Consider the following 8,253-nt stretch of genomic DNA (forward strand, 5'->3'; position numbering starts at 1 on the left):
TGAACCAGGAGATCAACCTATCACCAAGAAATTGACAAAAATCACTTGTGCTTTTTCTATCCAGTTTGCAACCTGCATAGTCAGCACAATAAGATTGAAAAAGAGTCATTGGATACCATAGGCCGACAATTTGAGTACCCTTTAAGTATTTCAGAATACGTTTAGCAGCAATATAATGTGATTGCTTAGGGTTAGATTGAAATCTTGCATAAATACAAACAACAAACATAATATCAGGTCTACTGGCAATAAGATACAACAATGAACCAATTAGACCACGATACTAAGTTACCTCTACTGAAATTCCATTTTCATCCTTATCAAGTTTAGTATATGAGCTCATTGGAGTGGAAGCAGCAGAGCATGTTTCAATGCTAATCTTTTTCAGTAGTTCCTTAGTGTACTTAGCCTGATTTATGAAGATTCCATTATCAAGTTGCTTGATCTGCAACCCTAGGATCTCCCATCATGCTCATTTCAAATTGTTTCTGCATTAATTTAGAAAACTGGAGGTTGTTCAACGTAGACCTCTACTTGCAATAGACCATTTAGGAAGGCGCTTTTCACGTTCATCTCATAAACTTTGAAGTTTTTGAAAGCAGCAAAGGCTAAGAATATTCCAATAGCTTCAAGCCTTGCTACTGGTGCATAGGTCTCATCATAGTCTATTCCTTCTTCTTTTTGAAACCTTGATCCACCAGTCTTGCTTATTTCTGACAACAGTACCTTCTTCATTTAGCTTGTTTATAAATACCCACCGGGTTCCAATAACAGCTTGATGAGATGGTCTAGGTACAAGAAACCAAACTTCATTTCTTTTTGCATAGCTTCAATCCAACTGGGATCCAGAAGAGTTTTTTCAAATTTTTTTGGTTCATCTTGAGAGATAAAAGTAGCATGCATATATTAATTAATCATTTGCCTTCTGGTTCTTAATGGAGCTACTGGATTTCCAATAACCAAAGATGGAGGGTGAGATTTTCTCCAGACAAATGGGTTTAAAGAAATTTTTTCCTAGTTTGATGGATTCGGATCATGCTCAGTTAAAGCAATAGCAGGTTCTGGAATGTCAACTTATGGTTATGGTATGTCCTGTATCTGAACAACTGGTTCTACCAGAGGAATCTCTGGTTCTGGATTTTGAGCATCTTTGACACTCGGTTCTGCATCATCTTCACTATCTAGTTCCAGATGAATCATGTCTAATCTGTTACTTAGATTTGACACGTTAGAAATTCAAGGACCACTGTTATCTTCATCAAAAACAACATGAATAGATTCTTCAACATTAAGAGTTCTATTATTGAAAATTCTGAATGTTTTGCTTACCGCTGAATATCCAAGAAATAATCCAGCATATGATTTTGAATCAAATGCAGACAAATGATTTTTACCATTATTGTGCACAAAACATTTGCAACCAAAAACATGAAAATAAGATACATTAGGATTACTCCCTTTCCATATCTCATAAGGGGTCTGATTGTGTCTCTTGTTGATCGTGATTCTTTTTTGTGTGAAACACGCTGTATTGATTGCTTCTGCCCAGAAGCGCTGAAAGATGTCTGCATCTGCTATCATTGTTCTAGCAGCTTCTTTAAGAGTTATGTTTCTCCTCTCAGCTACTCCATTTTGTTGAGGTGTTCTGGAAGCTTAATATTCATTATGAATACCATGTTCATATAAATATAACTCAAGAATCGTTTTAGTAAATTCAGTGCCCCGGTCACTTCTGATTTTGATGACAGAAACTGATTTTTCATTTGAATCTTTTTCAGAAGCTTGATCAGGAGGCTACTGGTTTGATCTTTTCCAGCAAGAAATATCACCCAAGTAAATCTAGAAAAGACATCAACAACAACAAATGTATATATACTTCATTCCCCGTATGCTCATGATAGGGATTGGACCAAATAAATCTGTAAAGGCCTAGAAAATCTTATTTGAAAATTTGCAGAAAAATTAAAAAATTTTCTCTTTAAAATAATCAAAATTTGCCTCATTCACAAAATCAACTGATAAATCAAGTTTAAATGTTCAAAATAGCAGCGGAAGAAATTATTACTCGCCAAACTAACAAGTTAAAGTATCCAACAACTGATAAAATGTTTGAGAATAAAAAAAATGGCAAGTGCTGTAAATGAGGTCCTCGGGTGCCACTATTGCCGACCCAAGCTAGCTCACGCGTCCCCGCCCTCGGCCCCGACATCATCAGTACCTACAACAATCAAGTCTAGTGAGCCTAAAGACTCAACATGCATATATCGTAAATAACGAGTAAATAATATAGTAAAATTTGCATGGGATAAAAATATCATGTCATGAGGCATAATGTGAAAATAACTTGTCATGAGCAATTATAATACGTGCATAACTGAACTGAAAATCATAGTAAAAATATTTGCTCCTTGGAGCCCTGTAATAAAATAGCATGTCATAAATTTTCTGTTGAGATTATGGTCTACGCAAGTGGCCCCTGCACTGAACTGAACTGACCGGTAACTGGCGACCGGATAATACAATGCTCCCATGACCGGTAACTGGCGACCGGGTGAAGTAATGAACGTCTGATCAAACTAATGCCACAGTATACTGGGTGGTGCATAACTGAACTGACCGGTAACTGGCGACGAGGTGAAATAATGCTCCCATGATAGTGAGATGGCCACAAGCAATATCGCATAAATCTCAAAATGAATGTTTGCACGTAATATAATTAACCAACATAATTAAATATGAACAATTTCGATCTTCTTGCATTAAAATCATGTACTTGCGATATTTAAAAATACATATATGGCTTGATTGAAGAGTGAAAGAAGATATAAACATGCCTTGGTTTGTTTTGACAGAAAACAAACGAAATAACGATGCGGCGCGGCGGAGACGGAGTGCTCTTCACTTTCTCACTTTTTCTCTCTTAATTCCTTTAAACCAAGCATGCACCATAATTAGTGTAATAGCGTAAAAATCGTAAACGTGATGCATGAACATTTAAAAATATCATGATTTATGCCCAGAGCGCTGCCACGACCAAAATCTTACCCCGGGTGCAAAATGACCATTTTGCCCCTATAAACCCAAAAATTATCGTTTCAACCTTGGACCTCTAAAATTGACCGAAGTTTACAAAGCTCCTTAAAATGTCCCAAAACCTTTTTATAAGCATTCCTAGACGTACACTCGAACCAAAAATTACAGCTTATCTAATTTGTTTTCAAACTCGGATCGAGGTTCCGATTTTTAATCCGAATCAATCCAAAATTTACTCGAATTTTCTACAACTATAACCATATTTTTAAAACACTAACTAGGTCCTAAAACAACATCATTAGCTCCCCAAATCCATGGCCAAAATCCTAGAACAAGCCAAACTCTCGGTTCAAAATTCTCCACCTTAATAAAAACTTCTCGGCCCTACACTCAACTTTCCCTTGTGCACTCATTCCTCAACACATCACCAACCTCTTAAATACTTTGAATCTCCACCATCCTCACGTGTCCCCTACTTATCCACCTAAGAATGAGTCACCACCGAAACCATGGAACTCCTCTAGCACACACTTATTCAATCCTACTGCTACTACAAACCCCACGACGCATAACCCAAATACCTTTGGCCACTCGCTACCTTCGCTCCACCACAGCCCCAGCGATCTCACGGCTCACTCCAGGGTCTGTCATGAACCCAGGTGGTTCAGCACCAAGACCGAGGACGAGCCATGCACCGCTGCGGCTCTCCTTCGCTCGATCTACACCCAAAACGAGGAGAAACCAGCACAACTACACTCTCGGCCCTTCTCTTGCACAAACCAGCAACCAACGAAACCCCCAAGACCTCCCCTTGACACCCTATACAGCCCTTAATCAACCGAAACCGCAGGCCCTTGCGCAGCATGAACAAAACGTTAGTAGTGATTCAAAAGTGCAAGGATGTATGTAAATCTTTCAACCAAGAACGTGCATACATGATAGATCGATGGGCTTCCATGCATTTACACACACTTTAACATAATATTGGCATGAATGATGCAAGGAAAAAAGATGCAGACGTGCCTGATGATGCTAAGGGAACAACATGAGACGAGGGAACCGTGAGCAGTTTTTCTTGCAAGCCTAAGAGAAGAAAACGAGGCCTTTAGCTAGAGTTTTCTGAAACCGAGAAGGAGAGGAGCTGAGGGGAGGTGTCGGCTGTGTAAAAGTGATTAGGTTTAGGGTTAATGGTGTTTAAGGTTAATTATATAGATAACAAATTAATTTATGGGCCTATATTGTTTAATTTAAAAGTTAAAAAGATAAATAAGCCCTATAAACTCAAAGTAGGCCCAATAAGCCCAAACCCACTCTCGAAAAATATTTCGAGTTTGAAATATTTTGAAAATATTAGCCGAACCCTTAAAAAGTCCCCTTGATTCGATAAAATTCGCGTACCGTTAAAAATAAAGTCCTGCGAGTAAGAATATCCGGTAAAATCCCATTATAGAAAAATACAATTAAAAACACCTCAAATAAATTAATAAAATTTAATCATTTTATAAAATAATTTTTCCTGAAAATTCTCCGGTCTCCGTTCCTCGTTCGAGCGTGAAATGCATCTAGAAACCCTAATGTATGAAGTGATAAAATTCATGAAATAAATCCCTATCATGCAATAATTATTCATAAAATGCATGAATACAATTAAACACAAATTAATAAAATAAACATGCATTTTATGCTTTAAAAAAATTTAATAAAATACCAAAGAAGTTTAATAACTTGCATGTATGCCAACTTTTTAAATTATATTTACTAACATGCTAAATTACCACTTCTTAAATAAGTCTTTATTAACTTATTTCAATACTCCATCTTCAGTCCGGCCTCACTTATTTAACTGAAAAGGTAACAATTTAAACTACTGCGTAAAATAAATAAATTTAAAGAAAAGAATTATATACTCATGCAATAAAAATCATTTTAATTAAATACTAGAATTATGCATGGCTTCTACGTAGTCTGATTTACGGGTTCTACAAAATCCATACGCAATAATTCTAAACACCTTGAAGTTGATTTACTACCTTTATTCTTGATGCTAGATCTTACTTGTTTGCCAAGTTGACATGCAGAATATACATGATTCTTAATGAAATTAATATCAAGTAAACCATCAACTATGTTCTGCTTCTTGAGATAACTGATTGAATTGAAGTTCAGGTGATTCAATCTCTTGTGTCATAGCCAATGTTTATCACTTAGAGAGGCAACTAAACATGTAGGAATATTAAAATGATCTATGTTACAAGATACTTTGTAAGTATTACCTTCTCTTTTTCCCGTTAATACAGTAGACTCGTCAGCATCTTTAACTGTGCAAGTCTGCTTCTGAAAAGCTACTGAATAATCATTATCACACAGTTGACTAATACTGATTAAATTATAACAATTATTTTCAACCAAGAGCACGTCATTTATAGTAATGTTACCACGGATAATCTTACTCTTACCCACGGTTTTACCTTTTAAGTTGTCCCCGAAAGTTATCTTTGGTCCAGTACAACTCATTATTTCTGAGAGTAGACTCTTTTGTCCAGTCATATGTCTGGAACATCCACTGTCCAGATACCATGTGGAGCTGCTGATCTTGTCTTTCCTCTCCTGTTCCTGCAAGCACAAGTTTTAGTAACTGGTACCCAATCTATTTGGGTCCAAGCCTTATCAGTCCTTTAGGAACCCACATTTGTACAATTCTAAGTGACCTTGTACTTCAGGTATCCACATATGTGTGTGCAACAGAAGGTCTGTTATCTCTAACAGATTGCATCTTAGAATGTTGTTCTTCCCTTCTGTTTTTGTTGTCTGGCCTGTATCTCTTCTGAACATGTCTAGAATTATAGTACTGGTTGTTTCTAACCTTCATAAAGGGTTGTCCTCCTGAGTTGAAGCCGCTACTAGATCCAGAACTCTGGTGGAATCTTACCTTAGGTTTAACATAACCCAGACCATAATGCTTCCTTCTGTTCGTCTGATCTACAAACCTTTCAACTCGAACAGTTGGTACTATATGTTCATATACCACACTGGATTTAACAAAATGAATGTATTTCCTTTTGCTTGTATCCAGTCCGGGCTTAGCACTTGTTTCAGAAGTTCTTTCATTATTACTGAATCCGAGACCACTCCTGTCTCCAAATTGCTTATGCAATTCTTGCATTCTTTAATGAAACAGAAGACTTGTTACATGCATTTACCAGAACCGATAGCTTCTGATTCTCAGACCTCATTGTCCGATAATTTACATTTACTCTGTAATTCTCAGTCTTCAACTTACTTATCTCAACTTTTAGATTAATACAGCTGTTCTCTTGCAAGCAAGCAAATTTACTGATTTGATTTCTAAAGTTTTGATTTTCATTTTTAACTTCCTCGAATTATTGAGGAAGTCTTGAGTACTCTTCTACCATGTCATGCAATGCTTTAACCAAATCAGTTCGTGTAAATTCATTAGAGTCAAAATCAAACACCTCTCCAGATGTCGAGGTTGATTCAGTGTCTGCCATGAGACATTTGATCTCTTCTACATCGCTATCACTGGATTGACTTTCTGAGTCAGAATACTTAGAACTAGAATCCGCCCATTTTGTTTGCTTTCTTCGGCAATCATCGCTTTGCGGTCTCTTCTGGATTTCTTGTCATTCCTCCCGTATTCTTTTTTCTTTTGATCATCCTTCTTTGCCTTCGGGCAATCAGCAATGAAATGCCTGACTTTTCCACAATTGAAATACGCCATGTCACCAGGTGGTGAATCCTTCTTAAAGTTTCGGTTAGGACCTTGGTAAGCTTGATGACTCTTCTTCATGAATCTGGAAAATGTCTTCACAAATAAAGACATTGCATAGTTGTTGATCTGTTCAGCAGTATTTTCATATGTGCTTTCAACGGCAGTAGCAGGTGATGCACTTGGAACAACTACAGCAGTAGCAGTAGCAGTAGCAGTAGCAGTAATAGTAAAAGCCTTGGTAGGTGGATTTGATGAGGGCTCTTCTCCACTTCTCACTTCCAGTTCAAACTCATAAGCTTTTAAGTCTGCAGAAAATTCGTGTAGTTCTAACTTGTTCAGATCTTTAGATACTCTCATAGCCATAGTTTTTATATCTCATTCTCTGGGTAAAGCTCTCATAACTTTTAGTGTTATTTCTCTGTTGCCATATTCTTTCCCCAGAGCTGTTAGCTCATTAACTAAACTGCTGAAACGTTCATCAAACTCATTCAGAGTTTCTCCAACTTTCATTTTGGGATTTTCAAATTTCTGCATTGCTACAGACAACTTATTCTCCTTCGTCTGTTCATTTCCTTCACAAATTTGGATGAGTTTTTCCCAAATATCTTTTGCACTAGAACACATCTTGATCTTGTTGAAGGTGTTCTTATCAAGCGTTTTGTAGATAATTTTCTTCGCAACATTGTCTAGATTGACTTTCTTTTTGTCCTCGTCAGTCTATTCACTTATGTGCTTCTAAACCATCTGTGGTGCCCCCTCAGTAACAGCAATAGCTGTATTTGGCTTTTAAATTTTCATGGGACCATATGTGATGAAAAATCACATGTCATCGTCTTGAGCTGCAAGATGAGCTTGCATCTGGATCTTCCAGTCATTGAAATCTTCTTTTGATAACATGGGTACTTTGCTGAAGTGTGAACAAGAAAAATCTGCTCGGATACCACTTGTTGGGGATCGATAAGGAGTTTAGAGGGGGGAGGGGGTGAATAAACTCTTTCCTTTATTGGACGATTTTGCAAAGGCTGCTAGAATCCTGTTAGAGATTATAGCTGATCTTGTTCGAATGTAAACCAGCAGATTACAATAATAAGTGCGGAAACGATCCAATGGAGTACGATGAGAAATAAAAAAATAGTAGGCATTTGAACAGTGGTTGTTTCTGGAAGTTCGAATATAAAATCTTCTACGTCTCTCCTTCTTCTGTTTTCAGAAGGTATCACTAAAAGACTTTGGATATTACAGTACAACACTTGTACACACCCACTTCAGTAGGGCTTACCTTTAGCATACTGAAACTCTTAGTTGCACAACTCGGTAAAATGAATACAACAAAGTTCTTGAAAAGACTGTTTTCCAGATTACAAACTCTTCTCAATAAGATATAGTAAAGTGTTTAGCTTGAAGAGATTTACGAAATATCAGCAGCACAAAATGATCTCAGAAAATCGGATATATATAATAAAGCATGTGCTATTTTTCTGTATGTTAAG

The sequence above is a fragment of the Primulina eburnea genome, chromosome 7, assembly GCF_022965805.1.
Source record: "Primulina eburnea isolate SZY01 chromosome 7, ASM2296580v1, whole genome shotgun sequence".
In the NCBI taxonomy this organism is placed as follows: domain Eukaryota; kingdom Viridiplantae; phylum Streptophyta; class Magnoliopsida; order Lamiales; family Gesneriaceae; genus Primulina; species Primulina eburnea.